Source organism: Fukomys damarensis, unplaced genomic scaffold (assembly GCF_012274545.1).
Source record: "Fukomys damarensis isolate Sample0158 unplaced genomic scaffold, DMR_v1.0_HiC HiC_scaffold_21, whole genome shotgun sequence".
NCBI classification, from domain to species: Eukaryota; Metazoa; Chordata; class Mammalia; order Rodentia; family Bathyergidae; genus Fukomys; species Fukomys damarensis.
Genome location: NW_022900933.1, coordinates 13,726,423 through 13,750,111, shown reverse-complemented (window position 1 = coordinate 13,750,111; position 23,689 = coordinate 13,726,423). Strand labels below are relative to the sequence as shown.

The 23,689-nt window shown below is 34.5% G+C and overlaps 1 protein-coding gene across 1 annotated transcript in view; it reads right to left on the bottom strand.

Annotated features, from left to right (window-relative positions):
• Positions 1–23,689, bottom strand: part of Pcnx1 (pecanex 1) — a 151,168-nt gene that overhangs the window by 124,623 nt on the left and 2,856 nt on the right. The gene's annotated exons all lie outside the window — the stretch shown is intronic.

Sequence of the window (23,689 nt, the reverse complement as noted above, 5' to 3'; positions counted from 1 at the left end):
CCCCTCCCACTTCCCCTATACCTTTAGCCCTTTCCTTCCTATTTCACAGTCAATTATACCATTTGGATCTTATTTACACTTTTAGTTTTTCATACCAGAGAAAAATACCTCAATTCTTAATTGAATGTGTTAAAATATCATTTAGATTATACTTGCTTAAATAATTTTTTTTTTTTTTTTTTTTTTTTTTTTTTTGGTACCATGGATTGAACTCGGGTCCTTGCGCTTGCAAGGCAGGCCACCAAACTGCTGAGCTAAATCCCCGGCCCATTAAATAAAATATTATTGAAATTAGTTTCATCTGTTTCTTTTTCTATGGCTACCAGAGAATTTAAAATTACCTATGTAACTCATAGTACATTTCTATTAGAGAATAATGATACACAGTCCATAGCAAAACTCATAAAATAGAGAGCTAGCTAAGGTGTCATTATCATTCTATGTGTGAATAAATCAAGGTTGTGATCCAATATAATCCCTGTTTATGTGCTCTGTGTAACTTATTTTAGGATACAAACATTGTGAGCCAGAAAGCAGGAGGTTAAAACTGTCATGACAATAACCTTAGAACTGCGACTGTAAAACCGGTAAGTCAGAAAAGATAAGTAAAATCCAAGTAGGATTTATTTTAAAACACTTAAATGGGGCCAGGGATCTAGCTCAGTGGCACTGCACCTGCCTCACAAGTGCAAAGTCCTGAGTTTGATCCCAGGTACCAAAAAATAAAATAAAATAAAACAAAACAAAACATTTAAATACTTGAAGTACTCAAAAATTATAATGTGCCTAATAAAAAGAATAAAAGAATTCAGAAAAGAATCAGGTAATAAATGGATTAACTCAGTCAAGCATCCCAGATGGGAGATTAGACCTATCACCCTTGAGGATTAAGCAATGTGGAACCTGAATAGCAGGTGGCTTGCTTGGAGACCACCCACCTTAGAGGCACAGCCCCAGCATTACTATTGACAGCATATAAAACCAAGCTCAACTTAGCCCCTCTTTCATGAGAAAAACCACCCTGGAAGTCTGTGGCTTTAGAACCTGCAGTTTTTACAAGATTCAACCTCAGCCATCTGAAAACATGATGCCAAAATGGTTTGGAAAGGGAAAAATCAAATCACTCAAAATGGCAAAACTGAAAACATCTTGATGACAGGTCTAGAATACAGATATGATAAAAAGTTTAAAATTGATATTTCCAGAAGGAAAGAGTATAGGTTGGAAACAGGAGGGGGAAAAGTAAATTCAAACCCACAGATATTTTTGTATTGAGTATGGGCATAGGAGATTATTTAGTTTTTGAAGTACTTGGGTTAAGAAACCCTATATATTAATATGCATACAAATTAAACTCCTGATTTCAATTTAAAATGTTACTAAATTGCTGATATAGGCTTATGACTTTTAAGTTGAAAACAGATTTTGAATTTTATAAAATCTACCAATACCAAATCTAGAAGAGTCAAGTATTTGGAAAGATTTGTCTGATAACTTTTAAAAATTAATGCTTAATGTATAAATGTGATTTTAAACCACAAAAAATAAAATCTTTAAAATAACTAATAGATTTGTGAAGAGTTAAATTTTAAATTCTTGGTTGTTTAGCTTTTTTAAAAAATCTAACATTCACTATAAAAAATGAAAGTGCCCAGAATAATCCTGAGCAAAATGGCAACCTTCATACATGCACACATAAGGCTGCTGCATGCACATGCAAGCACACACACACACACAGTCTGATACTACATACAAACATAAATACCAACTGGAGAATTTATAAAAATTCTGTGTGATGCTGACTTCCATTTTAGTAAGAAATTAAAGGAAGTTATATGCCTACTTCACATGTTGTACACATTACCAAAATGTCATTTTCAAATATAAATTGTCAATGAAAAATAAGTCAGAGTTTCATCCTAATTCACTATAGGCCATATTAAGGTAAAAATGATTGATGACAACAATTAAGTGGACAGAAAGAGAAAAACTCCAACATTAATCAGCGTTAGACGAATTGAATAAAAATGTTAATGGCCCCTAAATGGAAAAAGATACTTAATCTTGAATGGTCTATACTATTTGCCTCTACAAAAAGAGTCAAAGATTATGAACCCTTAAAACAGACCTAAATAAATTTGCTCTCCCTATTGTTATATTGCTGAGAATGGTACATAATTGAGTATCAACAAACACACTTGAAATGTGAAATTTATAGATGAAGTACAAAATTGTTTTCAAAAACATGGAACATTGAAAAGACTACAAATATTTTTTCCAAAATGAAAATATGAGTGAATATTATATACTAGAAACCAGTATGAGATGAATAATACTTGTTTTTCCACTCAAATTATAAAAGTTGCCCGTTTATTTTATGCAATGTGGTTTAGAGCCATAAACCCTGTCTGTGGTTACCCCTCAACATTTATAGTTTCATGTCATTATAGTTTTGTTCTTCCAAAGGGGTTAAAAAAAATGCAGAGACATACTGTTGGGTGACTTTGTTTAAAATTGTTCTCTACTCCACTTGCATTACTATCTTAGGCTCTTGACTGATTTCAAGGGTACTGAAGTCAGTAACATTAGCATCAGATCATAAAGGATCACTGACCTTCCCCGTAGTTCTGATTCACTAATATTAAAGAAAACTGTAAATGATCTGCCTTTATAGGGCTTTAGGGACACCCTAAAATCAAACCTCAAAAAAACTAGAAACTAGAAAGAGGTCATCTAATTTTCAGTTTTATAGACTATGTACCAACACAGAAAAACAAGTGAGATTTACTACTTGCTTTTATATTTTTCTAAATTAGATATAAATACTATGTTTTCAAACAAAGATTTGCAGAGATATTCAGAACTAATTAGCAACTGAGCTGAGGGTTTAGCTCAGTGGCACTGTGCCTGCCTGGCAAGAATAAGGTCCTGAGTTCGATTTCTGTTGCCAAAGGGAAAAAAAAAGAACTAATTAGCAATGAGCATAAAATTCATGGGTAAGTGGGTTCTGAAATAAAACAAGATAAATAATTTACAAGACAAGATAATTGTTTATTCATCTATTACAATATATTTTTATGTCTCATTTAACTACCTAGTTTAAATTAAAACCTCTATTCTGAAGTTCTCTGGCAGGTAGCTAAAAAGTTGGCTTAAAAAGTTATGTTCTGTAAGAATCATTTATTAAGTGTAAGTATTTTCAGAAGGACTCTTCATCTTAAATTATTTTATCTTGAATATGATCTTGAAGTTAGTGCTGAAGCAACAAAGCACAGTAACAGTCCTTGAGTAATAAAAGCTGCTATGTTTTAACATGACATAAGAGTCTATCTACAGGTCTAACATGTTTATACAAAAAGGCTGGCTCTCCTTTCTCTCCTAGGATACCAGCAAGAGGGGACAGCAGAGATAGAAGGTTGGAGAGCAGCTGGTGTAAATACTGATGGACAAACAAGGCCCTCATTAAATAACAAGAAAGGTCGCAGCACTGGAAGCACAAGATAAAGACCTGCAGCATCAGCATCACAAGCTTTGAGTAGCTCTCCTTATCCAGCTTCCATATCAGATTATAAAATCTAAAAAGTAATCAAGTGAAAGCAGAAAAACTCATTATTTTTAAACTCTATTGTGCAATAATTAATTAGCTTCTTGTTTTGAGATTCACTTTACTGTGTACAATACTCAGATACTCGAATCAGCTCAGTCAAAAATCAGTGGTGTATAACCACTGTTAAAAGGCTAACACTGTTAAAGGTTAACAGAATGGCAAGCACATCACCTAAAACTGAGACCAAGGTTATAAAAAACAAAATTTTTCTAACAAATTTCTTAATATATCCATCTTTAATGCAAGATATCATCTATGCTTGTTTTGGGGCTTTCCATCATTGCAACTCCCTCATTACGCCACAGACTTAACAGGCATTCAAGAAACATGTGAGCCATACAATATACATACATATATATGTAATTTTTTTCCCCAGTACTGGGGATCAAACTCGGAACCTGGCACCTGCAAGGAACTATATGCATTTTAAGTACAGAATTATCACATTTTAATTTCTTAAACTGGTAGATGGATTTATTCATTTAATTTCAATGGCAAAACAAAATTTTTGAAGAAATCTTTAAAAATGTCTCTATGATCTTAGGAAATGATTTCCCAAATCACACTCCAAAAGGCCTAATGAATTAAAATTAAGAACTTCTGTATTGGGAAATAGTACAAGTTGAGTGAAAAAACAAGCCACAAACCAGAAGATGTGTTAAAACATGTACTATTATTATATGTACCTGTATATATGAATATGTATATAAGATATATGAAGAACTACAAAAAGAGTAACGAAGAGGTAAACATACCAATAAAAAGGCATAAAAGACAGGTTTCTACATAGAAAAGGAAATATTTAATGGCCAATAAAAGCAGGAAAAATATTCAATTTCATCAATAAGGGAGAAAATCCCACAACAATAAACTCAACACTCATCTATATGGATGAAAATTACGAAATTAAATACAGTTCCTCCACCTGCCTCACAAGCACAAGGACCCAAGTTCGATCCCCAGTATCAAAAATAATAATAATAATTAAAATAAGTAAAGAGAACGCGAACTCTAGAATATAAACTGAGAAGATACACAGCCCAAGACCCAACAATTCCCTTTATAGGATAAAATTAAGAGAAAATCTAGCACACCCAAAGGCTTTAACAAAAAATGACAGGACACCTCAATTTCAATATTGTAAGCTATCTCAAGGGATATAATACAGCAGTGAAAACTAGAGCTACCTGCAGCAATGCAGATAAACTGCAAAAATGCAATACAAATGCAACATCAAACATAAACTTACACTTTACTAAAAGATTTATTAGGAAAAAAGCTAAAATGTATAATCATAATTGAATGTAATAACACTTATGACCTATAAAATTATCTCAATAGTAAGTGATTTAGCAATAGATCAAGTTCCACATGAAGGCCATTTCTCATCATCCTTCATTTTTAAGAAATTTAAAAAAATCTTAGTTCTAAAACCAAGTCACAGAGTATAGCCAGAAGGGTTAAACAGCTATCAGCTCCAGATATTCAAATCAAATATAATGCCAAAAAGCTTTCTGAGAAATAAGATAGATGCTTTTAGTAAGATTGTTCATCTTAAAAACCGGATGGATCAAGATGCAAATTAAAAATACAACTCACAGCCACATTCTTCTCAACCAAATGGCTACTATTAAAAGTGTTGGCATGCAGACAAACTGGGGGAAGCCCTGTGCATTTCTGGTGGGAATGTAAAATGGTATGGTCTCTGTAAATATAATATGGTGGGTTTCTCAAAAAGTTAAAAATAGAGTTATTGTATCATGTGCTCCACAACTGCATATACATCCCAAAACACTGAAAGCATAATCTCAAAGTGCTACATGCATACCTGTGTATTTCAGAGCATTATTTACATTTGGGTGTAAGCAACCGAAGTGTTCATCAATGAATGAACAAACTATATAGTCATACAATGGAATGCTATTCAGCCTTGAAAAACAAGGACATCCTATCATAAACTAACAATATGGGTGATCCCTAAGGACAATATGGTAAGTGAAATAAGCTAGTCACAAAAAGACAATATTTGATGAGTCCATTTATATGAGATAAAGTAGTCACACTGATGGAAACACAAAGTAAAGCAGTAGCTACCAGTGTCTGGTAGGAGTAGGGAATGGTGAAAGAAAAAAGGAATGTTGTTTAATGAGAATAGTTTCAATTCTGCAAGAAATTCTGGAAGTCTGTGGCGCAATAGTGCAAGCATATTTACACCACAATAGTCTTCCCTTATCCATGCGGAGATATGTTTGAAGGCCTTCAGTGGATTCCTAAAATTGCAGAGCATACCAAACCCTGTATGTATATTTTTTTCTATACACACATAGATAGGCATGATAAAAATTATTGTATATAGGGCCAACGATTTAGCTCAGTGGCACCACGCCTGCCTCACAAGTGCAAGGTCCTGGGTTCAAGCCCCAGCATGGAAAAAAAATTTTAACGTATGCATTAGGCACAGTACGGTATTAATAACTTGCAGATTTTAGCACATGATTTTTCTTAAGAACTTCACTTTTTCATTTAAAGGAAGCACTTTAATGCATGTATTTGATATATTTGGAATTTGGACTGCCAGCACCACTACTTTCGGGCTTTGAACATTTCATTATTAAGTAAAAATAAGGATTACTTGAATGCAAGAACAGCAATACTGCCACAGCAGCTGATAACCAGGTGGGTAATACATACAGTGTGGATATGCCCAACAAAGGCATGATTTACATCCTGGACAGGAAGGCACCTAGCCCAAAACAGTGCTCTATTTAAAACTTATTTCAGGAATTTTCCATTTAATGTTTTTGGACATCAGTTGGCTGCAGTTAACTGAAACTGTGCAAAGTGAAACTACAGATAAGACGGACCAGTACACACTTGGGCCTCCAAGGCCAGGACAGACCTGAGAAATACAAGCAAACTTCTTAAATATTGTTACATATACAGTGCTGGGTACAGAGGTTCATCATTAAGAGTAGATGAACATTTATACGTAATCTTAAACTATAATGCTTAAAGCCCTCTGTTTATAATCCACATTTCTTAAGGGTAAGAAATACTGGACAATGTACTGTACATGAGAGATACTGTGAACTCCAGTGAATATTGCTGTATTTCTTTAATAATTTTAGGTTATAACTGAAAATTTAAAATGTAAATATAAATAAAATAAATGCAAATTTGCAGTGCTTTTTTTCACATGTAACCACATGCTAGAAATGAAATATATCTCTCAGATACATGTGACCTCCATTGTAACTTTTTGGTCTGAAACTTCCTGAGGGTTAAAAATGGTTCATATTTTTTTTTAAGATAAATAGTTAAGATGATAAATTTTACGTGTTTTCCACTGTGATTTTTTTAATTGGATTATAAAATATTTCATTTTGTTTTCTCTTCAGAGGGAAAATGAAAAAAATTATTTATTTATTTATTTATAAGGGATCAAACTCAGGTCCTTGCACTTGCAAGGCAGGTGGCGGAACCACTGACTAAATCCCCGGCCCTCTGAGAAAAATGAACTGTTGAGGATCAAGCTGGGAGACTGAGCCATTTATATAACACCATTTAGTTTTCTTAAATTCTAACAGTTTGCCCTTAACATAAAAACCTGTGGTCCTTTGTCCAGGAGAAATAGGTCCAAGATATTCAAGATGCCAAATACATTTCTGACAAAAATCCTTGGGTGGGGGGACAAACCTTGAAGAAGCCACTTTAGAGTCATACAAACGGTCACACTAGAATGATCACAGGCATGAAATAACCTAATCTTGCATTTCATTTTTAAAAAATCAAGCGAATGATTCTCTCCTACGGCTAATAGTCTTTCACATGATGCTCATTTCCTTCAGCAGCAATGTAAAGACATACTTTTATTATTCAGCTTTCCCATCACTGAGACACAATACCTGATGCCCACAACTTAAAGGAGAGGTTTAATTTGGCTCACAGTTTCAGGAGATTCAGTCCATTACCTGCTGGCACCGATGCAAAAATATCATGGGCAAAAGGGGATGGCAGGGCAAAGATGCTTAAATCCACAGCAGCTAGGAAGAAAAGCTGAGAAACAGCACCAGACAGGAAGGGGCCAGGGACTACATATTATTTTACCCAAGGTCATGCCTCCATGGCCCATCCAGAAAGGTGCCCCATAAATCTAGGTGGCTCCCATGCCAATCAAGCTGACACACGTAATGACTGACCCCCACACTCACTGTCTATACTTCACTTTGGATTCATGATTTTCCCTATTTCTCACACCACTTCCAACATCTGAAATATACTGCTGCCAAAGACTTTTTCCATCCATTGAACTTGTTTCAATGCATCTTCTACAGTCTGTATTACAAAGTGATTTTTAATTAATCTAACAGTATCAACTAACATCTAATATTTAGTAAATTATCAAGTTTAATGCACATTTCTAAGTGCTTTATTACAGTAACTCATTTAACCCTCATAATCACCCCATGAGTTTGGCTCTATTTTTCATTCTTTGATGATGGGGGACACAAATTTGGGGGATATATCTAGTAGGTTGGGAGTTGTATTTCCCCTTTATTATAATGAACAATAACGAAACAAATTTGTCATATTTGGAGAGAAAAAAATGACCTTAAATTTTTCTTAAAGTTCTATTTGCTTTGTCAATCTCTTATAGAAAGGGGAGCTTAAAAAAAACAGCAAATGATGGCAAAAAATAGCTGGCAGATAAAAATGAGCAGAATTTTAACACAGTAGAAGAAATCAGATGTTAATCCTATCCTAAATTGTAAACTCCATCCATTATAACAGCTGTATAAAATGTTCTTAACACTGTCAAATGAAAACTAAACAGAACAACAGAAGTTATTTTCTTTCCAGTCTGCCCAAAATTTGATCAGTCCTATGGCTGTAGGCACTGAGAGCAAGTAACTAATAGGGAAAACAGCCAGGCACAGGCAGGAGGCTGAGGCAGGAGGATCACTGTGAGTTCAAGGCAGGCACAGCTACACACTGAGTTCAAGGCCACCCTCAATCACATAGAGAGACCCTATCTCAAAATAGAAAAACAAAAAGTAAAAAAACTTATATTGTCTATAAAAGTCTACAGAAACAGCTAACTGGCCATGAGATCTAGCTTTTCTGCCACAGTACATGCCTACTTTAACTCATTCATCCTGATGCAAAAATCCCTTCTATCTTACTCACAAGGATAAATGGATAAGCTAATTTCTGCAATGTGTGGAAAGCAGTCTCAGAGGTACACCTTTTGTTTCTGCGATGGAAAGAACACTGGAAGAAGGGAAGAAGACTTAGTAATCAAATATTGCCCATAAAAATAGAAAGTGGCGTTAGTTAAGAGTAGTAAGGGGAGAGGTTAAATCAAAAAGAAAATGAATGTTTTTAAAAAACAGCTTCCCAGTTTTCACATGCAAACTGCCCCTGAGGACTTAGAAAAGGTCCTGGTACCAACAGCTTTGGCTCTAGGGATTTAACCCTCTTGCCACAGCCTCCTTTGGGGACTGAGGTAAAAAGTATTCTAGTTAGATACCTTCATTTCAGAGGATGGGGCTGCAGAGGAAAAGAAGAAAATTTCTCTTGATGTTGAAATTTAGGTATACTGTACTTTCTCAAAGGGAAGGGGGGAAAAATGTGCAAATCTATCTATACACTAGGACAAATTAACTTCAGAGGCCAGCCAGGCACTTCTGTTAACTCAGAATACACCATCTCCAAAGACAACTGGTTCATGAGTGAGCTACTGTAACTTGAGCCTATCCGTATTTCTGCAACTTTCAATTTTATCTACATAGTATCTTAATACAAATAGAATCATTAACAATACTATCTTTTACATGTTTATATTTGAATTTTATATCTACATCACTCCCTAACATAGATTTGTATTAATATATTTAGCTGCAGTAGAATGTTTTTCTTAGGGAAATAAATGGTCAAAACTTATGCCTTCTCACTCCACTAAAAAGGTGACCAAAGTAATATAGTACAATATACTCAATTCATCATCAACAGATAATGAGTCTAATATTGTGAGCAAATAAGTCACTGACTATTCCAGGACCTAGAGATGGGCAGCTAAGCACCGATGAGAAAAAAAAGACTACAAACATGAAAAATGTAGGATAAAAAAAAACAACTAAGAAATAAAAGCATGTGTACTGAAAGATCAAAATCTTACACACCTTACAGAATTTTCCTATAATTTTATTTAAAGAAAAAAAGGTTTTTAGACAATTTGAATCTATAAATTTTGGTGAAAGTTAATGTCTTCATTCTGAAAGAATTATTAAACATAATGTGAGACACTAAATGTCTTGATTTATACAAAGTTTTCTAAATAAGCTAACCATTCTGGAAAGATGGTGGGGTATCCTATATTAGGAACTATTTTGATTATAATGTCCTTTTGTAAATTAATGATACTTTGGTATATAAATCACCTTTTATTAGTTTAATTAGCCTAAGTAAATCCCAGAATAAATTGGTACAATTGAATTCCCAAATAGTATATGAGAACAAGAAGCTCTCTTTTCTCTTTTTTAGAAAAACTGCCTTTTTTATTTCTTTTTCAATTATATACTTGATTGAACTTGAGTCCCTGTGCTTGCAAAATGGGCACCAGAAGCACTGAGCTAAATCCCTGGCCCTCAGTTACATAGTTTTAAACAGGAATGTGGTTTATCATTCAGACATTCAGGCAACGTTGACTTCATTAGTGTTGACAGAAAAGAAGCATAAAAATGCAAAACATTGTTGGCCTAACCTGAACACACCTGCATTACCTATTATTGACCAATTTGTGTTGCCAAAAGGCTTATTCCTTGGCATTAAAATGGAACACTTAAAAATACTGCAAATGTCTATACACTGGTCTTTGCAGCAATAAATATTTAAGTCCATAACTGGATTAATATACACACCTTCTTATGTATGATGAGTTCAGATCATATTAACACTGTATAGTCTGAAAAACCCTGAGAATAAAATAAGCTTATGATAAGAAACACAGATATCGCATGTATTTACAAATATCATAGACACACAAATTTGGTCAAATACTGTAAAGAAAGAAGTGGTTTCACATTATAATAGCCAAAATATCCATCTAGCTTGCTCAAAGCAAACAAAAACAAAAACTCAGTATGTAACTCCTATAGTTTAAGACACTGTGACCGTATACAAATACACAGAATGTAAACCATTGGTCAAATTGTACAGCAATTGTTTTCTAGGGTGAGTGTAGGTCTTGAAAATGAGGAAAAGATCACAGGATTCAGAGCAACAATGATAAACAATGTCCTGATTTATTGTGTTCATATGTGTGCCTAAATCATCAAAGACCAGCTGGGCTACACAGTGAGTTCCAGGTCAATCTCAACTACATAGTGAGACCCTGTCTCAAAAAACCAAATAAAAAAAAAAAAAAAAAAAAAAATGAATAAGTTCTGTCCATATGACTGCAATTATAAAGATGGCAGCTGGATTATCTTGTCAGTGTATCTCACCAAATACCAGTTCAGGATGTATTTAATAATATTACCTTATAAGCAAATACATATAATGAAATTCTTAAAGGTAAAACTATACTCTTACAAACACAGTAAGCAATACAAACATAAGTAACAACAGTTCAAATTTAAGCTCATAATAAAAATAATTTAATCCAATGTCAAAAAGGAAGAATCAAAACTATGAGGATCAAACAGAAATAAGTATTTTAAAATATTAATATATGTAAAAATTATTAAAATTTATTATTTGGTTATATTTTTGTTTTACTACAATGTAGTGGAATAAATTGCAAGCTGAAATTCTATTACAAAATGAAAATCAATGATTATAAATTAAAAGCATACAAATTATATTAGCTCTAAGAATAATTCCAGAACTCATATGTTATCATTTTTATCACATTTGCCCTGAGCTCATTCAATCTGTTTAAAGATGATGGTACTGCACGTTAAATAATCTACTTCTACCTTTAAAAGACAGTGTTAAAATCGAGTAATGTTCATGCACTAGACTTGAGTAAGGTAAAGTAAAAGTGAAAGATGGCTAACAACAAAAAAAAAGGATAAAAGGGCACTATGTATCTTACCAACACCATTTCCTCATTTTCTACTACGGCAACCCAAATGCAAGGAACAAATCAGAGCAAAAGAATTCATTTAACATAATTATCTACTGAATGAATATCTGCAAAGTCTTGCTCTTCTAAGGAAATACAGCAATAAACAAGAACCTTTTCTCCTTACATTATGAGAATCATTAATTTGATGTTTTACCAAATGCCAAATGCTTTAAATGGATTCTCTCTCAGCAATCCTTTGAAGGAAGTACTATTATTATCTCTGTTTTACAAATGACGAAACTGACGCTATGAAGTCATTTGCCCACAGCTGGTAAGTGGCAGTAACAGGTTTATAGCCAAACAGTCTGACTCCAGTCTGAGTTTTTAACCAGTGCTAGGTGGTCTCCTTTCAAGGTAGTGTTTCTCAACTTATTTTCAGTAGTACCTTCTTATGGAGCTTTTTTTTTTTTGGTACTGGGGATTGAATTCCGGTCCTTGCACTTGCAAGGCAAGCAGTGGAACCACTGAGCTAAATCCCCAGCCCCTTATGGAGCCTTTTTAATTCCTTTTTCCCCCCAAATGTCCTCCATCCCCCAGAAATTTTAATATCACATATATACTTCGTACCTGTGTATACTCTAGCTGTATTTCATAAACTAAAAGAGTAAGTTTTTACACACCCCAAGGGCTCGTTTTTGCCCTCTAGAGGGTCACACCACACCCACTCAGAATGTATACTCTAGGGGACTTTCTCAGCCTCAGCACTGTTGGCTCACTTTGAGACTGACAATTCTTCAGTACTGGTGTCATGCTGTGTATTGTGAGATATTTAGTAACACCCTTGGCTTCCAACTATAGAGACTAATGACACTGCTAATCTAGTTATGCTAAAGTCTCCTGCAAAAAGTTTCCAGCCTTTGAAACATGCAGCTAGGTATTGTCATTTACATATTTATTGGGACTACAGTTCCAGATATGGTTCATAATAAACTGGAATGGATAAGATATAAAAAGACTACACATGCTGCACCTCTGTAGTTAGAATGAAGGGGCAAGTGCAATGGTAACAGCAATGGCAAGGAGATAATATCTGATATAAAACATAGTAGGCAAAGAACGCCACATTAGACCAGTAAGTGAAAAGATATTAAAGTTTAATAAAATCCATTTATAATACATGTTACAGAACATGGCTAATAACAATTATCAGTGAGACAAATTATCTCTCAAGTATGTGAGAACCATAACTAAATCCCTGAGAGAACATTACTTTATAAATGGGCATCCACTACATTCATACAATATGCTGGTCAAGAAGGGACTCAGGATTAAAGATAGAATTAGATGGTGATGGAAAAGACAGCTCTCAGAGATCTAGAATCTCAACACATACTGAAAATGAACAGGGGAAACTTAGTTCATCTCAAATCAATCAGAGGTAAACTTTCAGACTAAGATTAATCAAAAAGAAACATCCTGCACAACTGTGTAAGGGAGGATCATGGAAGGTGACTGTGGTAGTAGTCCTGGAGTCAAAGAGAAAAAAACAACAGATGCAGTCTTTGTATGTCTGAGCCAGTGGTTTAACTTCTAAGAGTCCCTGTTTCTTTCATCAGTAAAATGGGAATAATGACACCATCTCCCATGGCCATCATGAAGATTAAATGAGAAACACTGAGAGTACATGGGTATATAATATAATAAATATTTGATGGTCTTAATTTTTAAGAAATGCAGTGACAAAACTAAGACAAGCAAACAAAAAGACCTTTGAGTACATATGGTTCAACGGAACTAAAGCTGAGCTTCAAAAAAGAAAAATGAAGTAATGAGATTTGTGGGACCCCAGAATGCACATAGGTACACTTAGCCAGGTTGAGTAACCAGAAGTCACTGGAAAATGGATAGAAATAATTCTATGATACAGATGAGTCTCTACAAAAAAATACTAGAATTCCCTCAAAACACTAGAATTTCCATTAAAGCAAGGAACAAGGCAAGGCTATCCATATTTTCAACATTATTTAATACAGATGTGTAAAGTACCATGCAAAGTAATTACACAAGGGGAAAAGTATAAATATCAAAAAGTAAAAGTGTTACTTACAAATATAACTGCATACATATCTTAAAATTATTTTAAGCTGAAAAACTATATTTTCATATCGTGTCTTTCAAAAAACATTGTATTTTGTCGTGTGGTGGTTCACAGCTGTAATCCCAGCTACTCAGGAGGCTGAGGCAAGAGGATCACAAGGGCAATTTATTAAGAAGCTATCACAAAGTAAGAACTTCAGAAACAGGGCAGGGAGAAGTGGAGATTTAGCTCAGCATTCCTTTAGTTCAAACCTGAAGAAGCCCTTTACATACAAACGGACTGACATTTGAGATATACAAAGCAGGGGTCAGGGATTTAGCATAGTGGTGCCACCACCAAGGCAGGTACCAAAAAAAAAATTAGATATACAAAGTAGTTTAAATTTATATGCTGAAATATAGGACAAAGAACTAATTTTTATCTACACAAAGAGGTCTCACAACTCACTTAAACAACACAACTTTCAAAAAAGAAAAAAGTGGGGCCTGGGATTTAGCTCAGTGATTCTACCGCCTGCCTTGCAAGTGCAAGGACTCAAGTTCGATCCCTGGTACCAAAAACAAAAAAAAGATATGATTAAGAAGTGAAGATTACAGAAATAAAACATGCCATTTTAACATGCTGTAACATTCATAATAGCCAATGTCAGTTAGAACAAAAGGAAACAAGTCCTTCCATATATTCATAAAAGGTATAAAATGGAAGATTTTCTATGAGGTGTTACACAGGCAATATCTACTTTAACTTTAAAAATGCATACCCTTGGGCCTAGTAATTTCTTTTCTAAAAATTTATGCCATAAATGCCCACAAGTAGTGGTGGACTGTATGTGTAGTATATGCTTAACCCATAACACACACACACACACACACACACACACAATCTTTTTTTACCCTCTTTTGCAGTACTGGGGATTGCACCCAGAGCCTCCTATATGCGAAGCAAGCACTGAGCTACATCCCCAAGTCTCCTTTAATTTTAAGATGGGATCTTGCTAGCTGGCCTCCAAATTGCAATCCTCTTTCCTCTCCAGTACCTGGAATTACAGGCATATGCCACCATATCTAACTTCACAAGAAAAATCTTATATACATAAATTTTCATAATATATCAGCACAGTACTATTTACACTGACAAAAAATAAGGTATCAACCTAAACTTTTCCCAATAGGAAACTAGTAAATTGTAACATTCACATAATGAGTTATTACACACATGGTCCAAAAAAATCAAGAATAACTATGTATGTCAGTGGAACCTACAGCGTAATATATATGCATGTATATTCATGTGTACACAACACAAGGAATTGTTAAACATCATCTCTGAGGGGAAAACTGATAAAGCAGAGAATAGAGAAGAAATTAGTGGATTTTTATTTTGGACCATGTACACCTGACTACTGTCTAGAACAGTTTCTATAGCTAGTATTTAATAAAACTAAAGGGTGAAATGCTCAAGAAATATACTATACTGGGTTAAAAGCAATTAAACGTAATTATTTTCAGTACCATAATATTCTACACTATAACCAGAATCAAAGTTATTCAGTAATTTACTCACTGCTAGAAAAATAGGTGAGCCTAAGGTGAGCAGAAAACAGGTTATTTTTCAATATCCACAAACACAACTCAGACCTCCCATGGTGGTGACCATGAACTTGAGGGTCAACCAAAATCACTTACCTATGGGTGTTTTCTGTTGGAACATTTGTGGGGGATTATTTTTCAGTATATATATGTCTGGAATCTCCCTCAGACATTGATGCATTACAGTAAAACAGCAGTAGGACCTCAGGCAAGCTAAATGCATTTATACACAGTGTTTTGTTTTTTGTTGTTGTTGTTTTGTTTTGTTTTTGTAAAGAAAGGTAATGATAACTCTGTCCTATGAATCACCTGTGTAGAAGACTGTATCAGATACCATAGGTGAGTAATTCTCAAGTGGGGTATCATGACACAAACTAGTAAGGTGTAATAAAGAATTCCTAATAATCTTCTAAGGTGTCTGAACAACTTCCTTTAAAGCAAAACAAAAAAGACTCAGAATTATCCTTACATTAGTCTCACTCTAACTTGTACCGTGATATAAAATTTCTGCTACCTAAAGAAGATAAATAAGCAATAGTTTATATATCCCTTAAAGAATTCTAAATCTCCTCACCCCTATCAGTAACCAAAAAATAAGAAACTTATTAGCAGAAAGCCACAGGTCAAAGCCTGGAGAAATAAATATGAAAGGCTATGTGGTACACTTTGTGATTTTACACTTACGCTGATTTTCTTTATTTTGCCTACAGATATATCTTTAAGAAGGAAATCTAAAATAGATACATGATGAAAGCTTGACTAATACTAAGACTGGATTATGACATAAAATTGATGTAATAAATAACAGTAATTCTGTAAGGTCACCGAATTGAAGGAAAAGTAACAGAAATTTGCAGAACATTAATCATGTTAAAATTTAAAATTCTAAAAACTGTACCTTGGCACACTAAAATATGGCTTGTTTACAGAAACTACAGAAAACATGGATGGGAGAAGTGATACCGCAATTAACAAATCCATTTCATGTAACACTGTAATTGGCCTACATTTTTAGTAAGTTAGATGTGAGAAAAATAACTAAATTCTAACTGAATCTTAGAAAAATAACATTTTTAAGTAACTAGGGAAATATGAATACAGACTAGATGTTACATATTAGGGAACTATTATCAAGTATCTTTAATGTGATAAGGGCATTATAATTATAAACAGAACTTGCAGCCTGAAGCATTTTGAGGGTGAGGGTCAGGATATTTGCAACATGTCTTCAACCAAATCTCATCAATCTGCACGAGACACTGTACAGACAAAGAAAATATAGTATAATTTTTCAGAAAAGTTTCTAACTGTCAAATCTACATGGAGGTATGTGTAAATGTACTACTCGTTCAACATTATTGTGTATCTGAAAAACTTCAAATTAAGATACTGGAAATAAAAAGATTACATGTATTCTTCAATAGAGCATACTATATCCATTAATATTCCTGTGGCCTAAAGGGTTCTTTAAAAATGTGTAAGTCTTTTTGATAAAACATTATTCAATCTTTTTAGATTGGCCATACTTTCTTAAATCTTTAAATTGGGGACTGAATTACCAAAATAACAAAACAAAAAACTGTTTACTATCTTTGTAAGTTCCTTTCAGTTTTGTCAAAGGTTACTGATGATTATGGAAATGATACATAATTTTTGTGTGGGGTAAATAAAATATTGCTAAATGCAAATTATAATTAATTTATTTGTGTTTACTTAACTGTTTCTACTTCTTTTAAAGATTTTTGACATTACAAACGGTAATCTTATGAACAGAATATTCTCATGAGTTAAAAATAACTTACCGAGAAATCTTTAACACATTGAATATATTATAATAAAATACCTGACAGCAGAGCAAAACACTACACCCAAGAACATATACTTATTTTTTCCCCAGTACATAGATCTACTTGTTTTGTGGGAAGGTTACAAATACATTGTTCTAACAATGGAGAACAAACCTCACAACGATCCCATCATAAGGCCTATCATAATGGCTGGCACACAGTCCTTGTCTTAAATGTATGGACTACCCACTCCACTAAGCATTCAAGGAAATAATTACATCTTCCTTTCAATTCCTCAATACTTTATGACACATTAAGGATTAGTCATACTCTACCTTGTAATGTAGCTACGTACTTATCTCATTACCTCTAACTTATAAATTAGGAACTTTCTACAGAAAGGGACAGAGGTCCTCTCTGCTATAAATAAACTGTTAAGTCTTTTCCTAAAAGTCTTTTTAGAGTTTTCATTTTATATAATTCTCAATACAAAAGATATCTCTATTTTAAAATAGCCTAATACAGGTTGATGGTGACTGTGCAATTCAAAAATACTATATTCAGTAATACTATGTATCTAGGACAGATATAAAAGCTCTACTATAAATTATACAAATTTGCAAAGAATAGAATCTCAGACTGTTAAAAAGAAAACAGTAAACCATATTAAAATTTATAGCACCAAATGCAACACAGAATCCTGGGCTGGATCCTGAAACAGAAAAAAGACAACTGGTGAAATCCACAGAAAACGTGGAGTCCCTTAATAGTACTATACCAATGTTAATGTCTCAATTTTGATAAATGCGTCATGGCTGTGTAACATTTTAACATGACAGGAAGCTAGGAAGAGAGTATACCAAAATTATCTGTACTGCCCTCCTATCTTTTCTACAAATCTAAAATTATGTCAAAATGTAAAGCTTTAGAGACAGTAACTATCATGGTTGGACTTGTTTATGTCTAGATCACACTTGAACAAGGAGGAGGGTTAGAAAAAAAAACAGGCACAGTTATGTGATTCAAGCTTCTCAAATTTGTGACTAATCTTCCTGGAGCTCTCCTGGTTCTACTTGGTTTATACAAAATGCTACAGAATGGGATTCCCTCCTCCCCTTAAAACCTCTAAAGGAAATGGCTTGCTTTTCCCTCCCCACCACCTTTTCCTTATCATAACACAAAGCAATGGAGACTTTCAAGTTATAAGACGCAGCCCCTCAGGTTCCAAGGATAATGGAAGAACCCTGAAACCTTTTAAAATTCTACCAAAGGGGCCAGGGGTTTAGCTCAGTGGTGCCGCTGCCTGCCTTGCAAGCACAAGGTTCTGAGTTCGATCCCTGGTACCAAAAAAATAATAATAAAATAAAATTCCATCAAAGAAAGCATCCAATCAATTTTGCTGAGGATGGGCAGAGGAGCCAGAGGAATAGGAAAGGATAGCTGTTTATTTCCCTGTGACTTGGTAAAGTCCATCTATAGGCAAAGTTAACAGTGGTACAACACACATAATGTTTGTATTTCTTTTTTTAGGAAAGATGTATTTTTATTAGTACATGTTTGTAGTACAGCTTACATTCTTTGTGTGGAGGTGGTATATGTACATAATACACCTTAATTCCTTTTTGTCATCTCCTTTCCCTTAACTCTCTTCATCTTCCATCCATCTCTTGATCTCTTTTCCACACCATTAGTTTATGCAAGTCTCGTTTTACTACTCTTAGGTGTCCCAGAACATCTACCAGTTCTCAATCTCCTGGCCATCTGATTTAACTCCGATTAAATAAAAAGAAGCAGTCAATCTCCTCTCTGAATTATCTGAGTACATATAGGAAAAACCAGATCAAAGACGCAGAACATTTTTAATGTGGCCTAAGTTTTAATTAAGAACTTTAAGAAAAAGTCTGCCTCTATCAAAGACAAAATGTTATAAAAATGACTTTATTCAGCATTCCACTGAAAAAGAAATTTACAATAATAACACCGTTTTAGAAAGTGATGAGGGAGTACTGGGAAGTACTGTCAATATAGCTGGAGGAAATTTAAATTAGCACTAACCTTCTGGGGAACTATCTGGCATTTTTTACCATTATTTTCTTTTTAAAGTACTGTTTCCTTGGCTGTTCCTCTCTTCTTTTTCCTACCATTCCTGTCCTCTTCTTTTCTGATTTCTGTTCTGCCCAAGACCATTTTCTCTTTACTGAGTTTTAGGTTCTCCCTCAAAAATTTTATATATTCCTGTAACTTTCACATAAATTTTACCCCAAATGTCTCTCCTGAATAAGCCTCTTCAATATTCATAATTCAAGCTCTTCAAGCTCACTGATAACCCTCAAGACTGCTCAGCCACCCTACCATCCCTCAATAGTCAATTCACTTTCTCACTCCCCAGAAGTAAGGAAATCATTCCACACTCGAGGCTCTTTCTCAAACTTCCTAAAATCTCTCCCCTTCCCCGTCTTCCTTCACTCTCCACAGAAAACATACAAGTCATACATCAAAGAGATCACATAAATCATAGAAAACAGACCTTAATACCACCAACAGCTAGCTTATCCCTCCTCCATCAGCATTTGTATCTATTTCTAGAAATTTATACAATGAGGACAAAATTTAACTACAATAATACTCCCTCCAGTGTTTTCTAAATAGCAAAAAACTGGGAATAACCTACCTAATCAATAATGGGAAAATGAGAATAAGATACAGTGTAGCATAACCCTGCTATGGTCTACTGTAGAAATATTAAGTCACTTTTTTCCCCACTTGAAAATATTCCCAAGTAACAGTCAAGTGAAAACAGAAACTTCAAAACAGTATTCTATGAGCCCACTTTAGGGTTTTTTCTCATTTTTAATTTTTTTTAATTTTTAAATTTTTGCTAGTACATGTTTGCATTCCATGACTATATTCACCGTGGGGAACTGGCACATGTACCTAACACATCTCAATTCTCTTTATTTCCCCTACCCCTCCTATGGTAAATTAACTAATGCTCAACTTGGAACACCCAGCTGAACTGAAATCAGTGAGGTTCCACCTGAGGATTGTTGCCAAGGGCATAAAGAGAACTGGAGGGGAAGTTCCTGGGCGGCTGATTTTCTGGAAGATTGTTGTGGTTGGTTTTCCTGAAGGTGAACTAAGCTTTAGCATCAGAGGAGGAGCACAGGTCCTCTCTGTCACTGAGAATGGCTGCTGTTTTCTGATCTTCACTGTAAGCATCACTTCCTCCCTCCAGGGCAGAAACCTCTGCCTGGTGGCACAAATCCTTTACCCCACCAGTGCAGGTTTTCTGGCCACTGGCCTTTGGGTCTTCCTGGAGCAGATCCTTGATATGGAGAAGCACGAGTAATTGCCGTGGGCTCTAGGCATTCAGTTGAACTTGTGTGGGACACTGCTGTGGGATCCACACCCTTGGCTGGATTCTTTGGGTCTCTAGTGTTCGGCTAGATCTCTTGCACTTCTCTGCACTTGACCTTTTGGGTGACTATTATAATATAATCCTATAAATTGTGTGTCCTGTATTATATCTATCCCCTTACAAAAGCCTGACTACAACACTTCCACCTCCATTTAAAGACTTTTTTTCTTTTTATCACCATCAGATTTATTCTACAAGTCTATCAAATTAATTACCATAAACACAGATTAACAGCCAGAAAACGGGCCAAAAACTATAAAACAATTATACTAAATCAAGGTACACTTTCAGATACATTGGCCATGCTGTATTACAGTAAATTCTTTATTTTTTTCCTACTGTCTTTTATTTTGCATTCTTTTTATATATTGGGTTTCTCACATAAGAGAAACCATTTGATATTTAAGTTTGTGTGTTTGATTTACTTCATTTACCATTACAAGGTACATCCATTTTCCTACAAATGATTTGTTTATCCTTCTTCATGGCAGAGTAGTACTTTACTGTGTATACATACATTTTCTTTATCCATTCATCTCTGATGGATACGTAGGTTTCTTCCAAGATATAGCTACTATGAATTGTTTAACAAGGGTATGCATGTATCGTTGTAATATGATGTCTTTAACTCTTTAAAGAAGAAACCTAGAAGGGGAATAACTGGGTCAAATGGAATTTCTAATTTTAGTTTTTTGAGGAATCTCCATATTGATTTCCATAGTGGTTGTGCCAGTTTACACTCCAACCAATAATAAAGAGGCTCCCTGACCCCTGCAGCCCCTCCAGCATTTATTATTTGATTTCCTGGTGACAGCTATTCTTTCTGGAGATGGAATCTCAGATTGTTTTAATTGGCATTTCTCGAATGGTCAGTGATGTTGAACATTTTTTTCATGTATTATTGGCCATTTGTTCCTCTTCATCTGAGAAGTATCTATTCATTTTAGATACCTATTTTTTTAAAAGGGTCTAAAATTTGGGAGATCTAATTTTTTTAGTTCTTTACATAGTCTAGATACTGTATTAGTCCTTCTGCTATGAGCCCATTTTTGTGACCAAAGAATATTTATAGGTCCAAAACTTCAGGTTCTAAAATGTTCGGCAGACTGGGACAATGGGAGATCCTCTTGACTCAGCCTCCTGAATAGGTAGGACAACTGGCTCTGTAATTTTTTATCTAGCTAAAAAAACCAGAACAGTTGAACAAAAAGATTGTATTGGAACAATAGAGAAAAATCTAAATACTAAGCAAATAAAAGTACAATATTAAAGACTAAAACTGACAGGAGAGGACGATGTATATAGTTATCACAAACTTATTGTAAATTAAATCTTACCTGGAAAGAGAGTTTTTATATTCAATAAAGTTTTTCAATGTATTTGAGTTCTGATTAATACTACCTTTAGAGCTAGGAATGCAGCTCAGTTGTAGAGCACTATCCATGCTCAAGGCCCTGGGTTCCATTCCCAATATAACTAAAAAAGGGAAAGGTTTGGCAGAGATAGCCATCTTTATGTTGGAGAAAGCACCTTTATACACAATGGCCAAATCGGAAAAAGCCTAGGCTCTCCTCTATAGGAAAACAGAAAAGTAAACAAACTGTAGTACTATCATACTAGTGAATAGCATTCAACAATGAAGAGGAACAAGCTTCTGATATCACAACACCCAGGAGGATCTCAAACACATGATGAGTGAAAAAACCTTACAGAAACTATATGTTATGTAACTCTATTTATGTGACATTCTAGAACAGGAGAAACTAGTCTATGATAAAAAAAATAAGAACAACAGTGAGAGGATTAACTGGGAAGGACAGAAGGAAACAAACTGGGGTGATGGGGTCCTGATGCTTTACAATACAGTGAGCTTGCACTACACAGGTGTACACATTTATCAAAATCCATCCAATGGTCCACTTAAGATCTGTGCCTTTACTGTAGCTAATGGCCAGCCTGCTTAAGTATTTAGGGTGATGGGTATAATGTCTCTTAAGTTAATTTACACAAATCTTCCTTTTAAAAAGTGGACAGATTAATGGATGCATTATAAAAAACTGTAAAATATAGGTGGAGGGTACAATTTTTTCAATTTTTCTGCATCTAAAAATTCTCATAATAAAATGCTAGAAAATTTGACTCAGTCAAATCAGCTAAAGAAAACATACTACCTGGTTAAACCTAAGTAATCAAAGTCTGGAAAAGAAATAGAAATTCTCCTTTTTCACTTGCCAAATGATTTTATGGCTTGGAGAAATTTCTCAAATGGTAGAAATCATTCCATTTCTATTTAAAAATGACAGAATATTTTAGGAATCAGTTGCTATTTTTGTAAATTCACAAACTTCTCTGTAAGTTGACAAATGAACATTTTCTTAAACCATGGAAGCCAGGGCCTGGTATGTGCTGGGCAAAGCTCCACCACTCTGCCACACTGTCAGTCGCTTATGTAAACAGACTTTAATGTCCTATTCCCTCAACTGCCCACAACTCTTTGTAGAAGAAAACAGCATGTTGAGCAATATCTTATGATAATGGTTTGACTTAATAAATCCAGAGCTACCTAATCTCCTCCAGACATACAGCATTAGAGGAAATACTCTTTAATTAGCCATTCCCTCAAATGACATTTACTGAAGACATTTCTAAAGGTGAATAATTTCTCTATTTCATGAATATTTTCTTATAAAATACTCATGAAATATCTCACAGATGAATAAATCAAGGTCCAGGAAGGTAGAAAGTCTTGCCCCAAAAGAGACACAGTCCACAAGATGAGATTCAAAAATCAGCGTAACACCAACTCGAGTCAGCTTTCTTCCATGCAAAAACACCACACAACCTACCAAAGCTCACCATCTGTGGCATGTCATGTACAAAATAATTATAGCAAGAAAAATGGAACTTAGTAATTTAAGGAAAACATAAAAGACAATCAGAGTTAAGAACGCAATTTTTCTTGATTTTCACTACCCAGAAGTTCTTTAACTGCGAAAACTACAAATTCCACCTTTGAAAGTACCCGGAAAAACTCCTGATACAGAAGATGTTGAATCCTATTAAGACTCTTCTTAACTCAATGTGCAACCTCTCCACAGATTTAGGCTCTTATTAAAAAA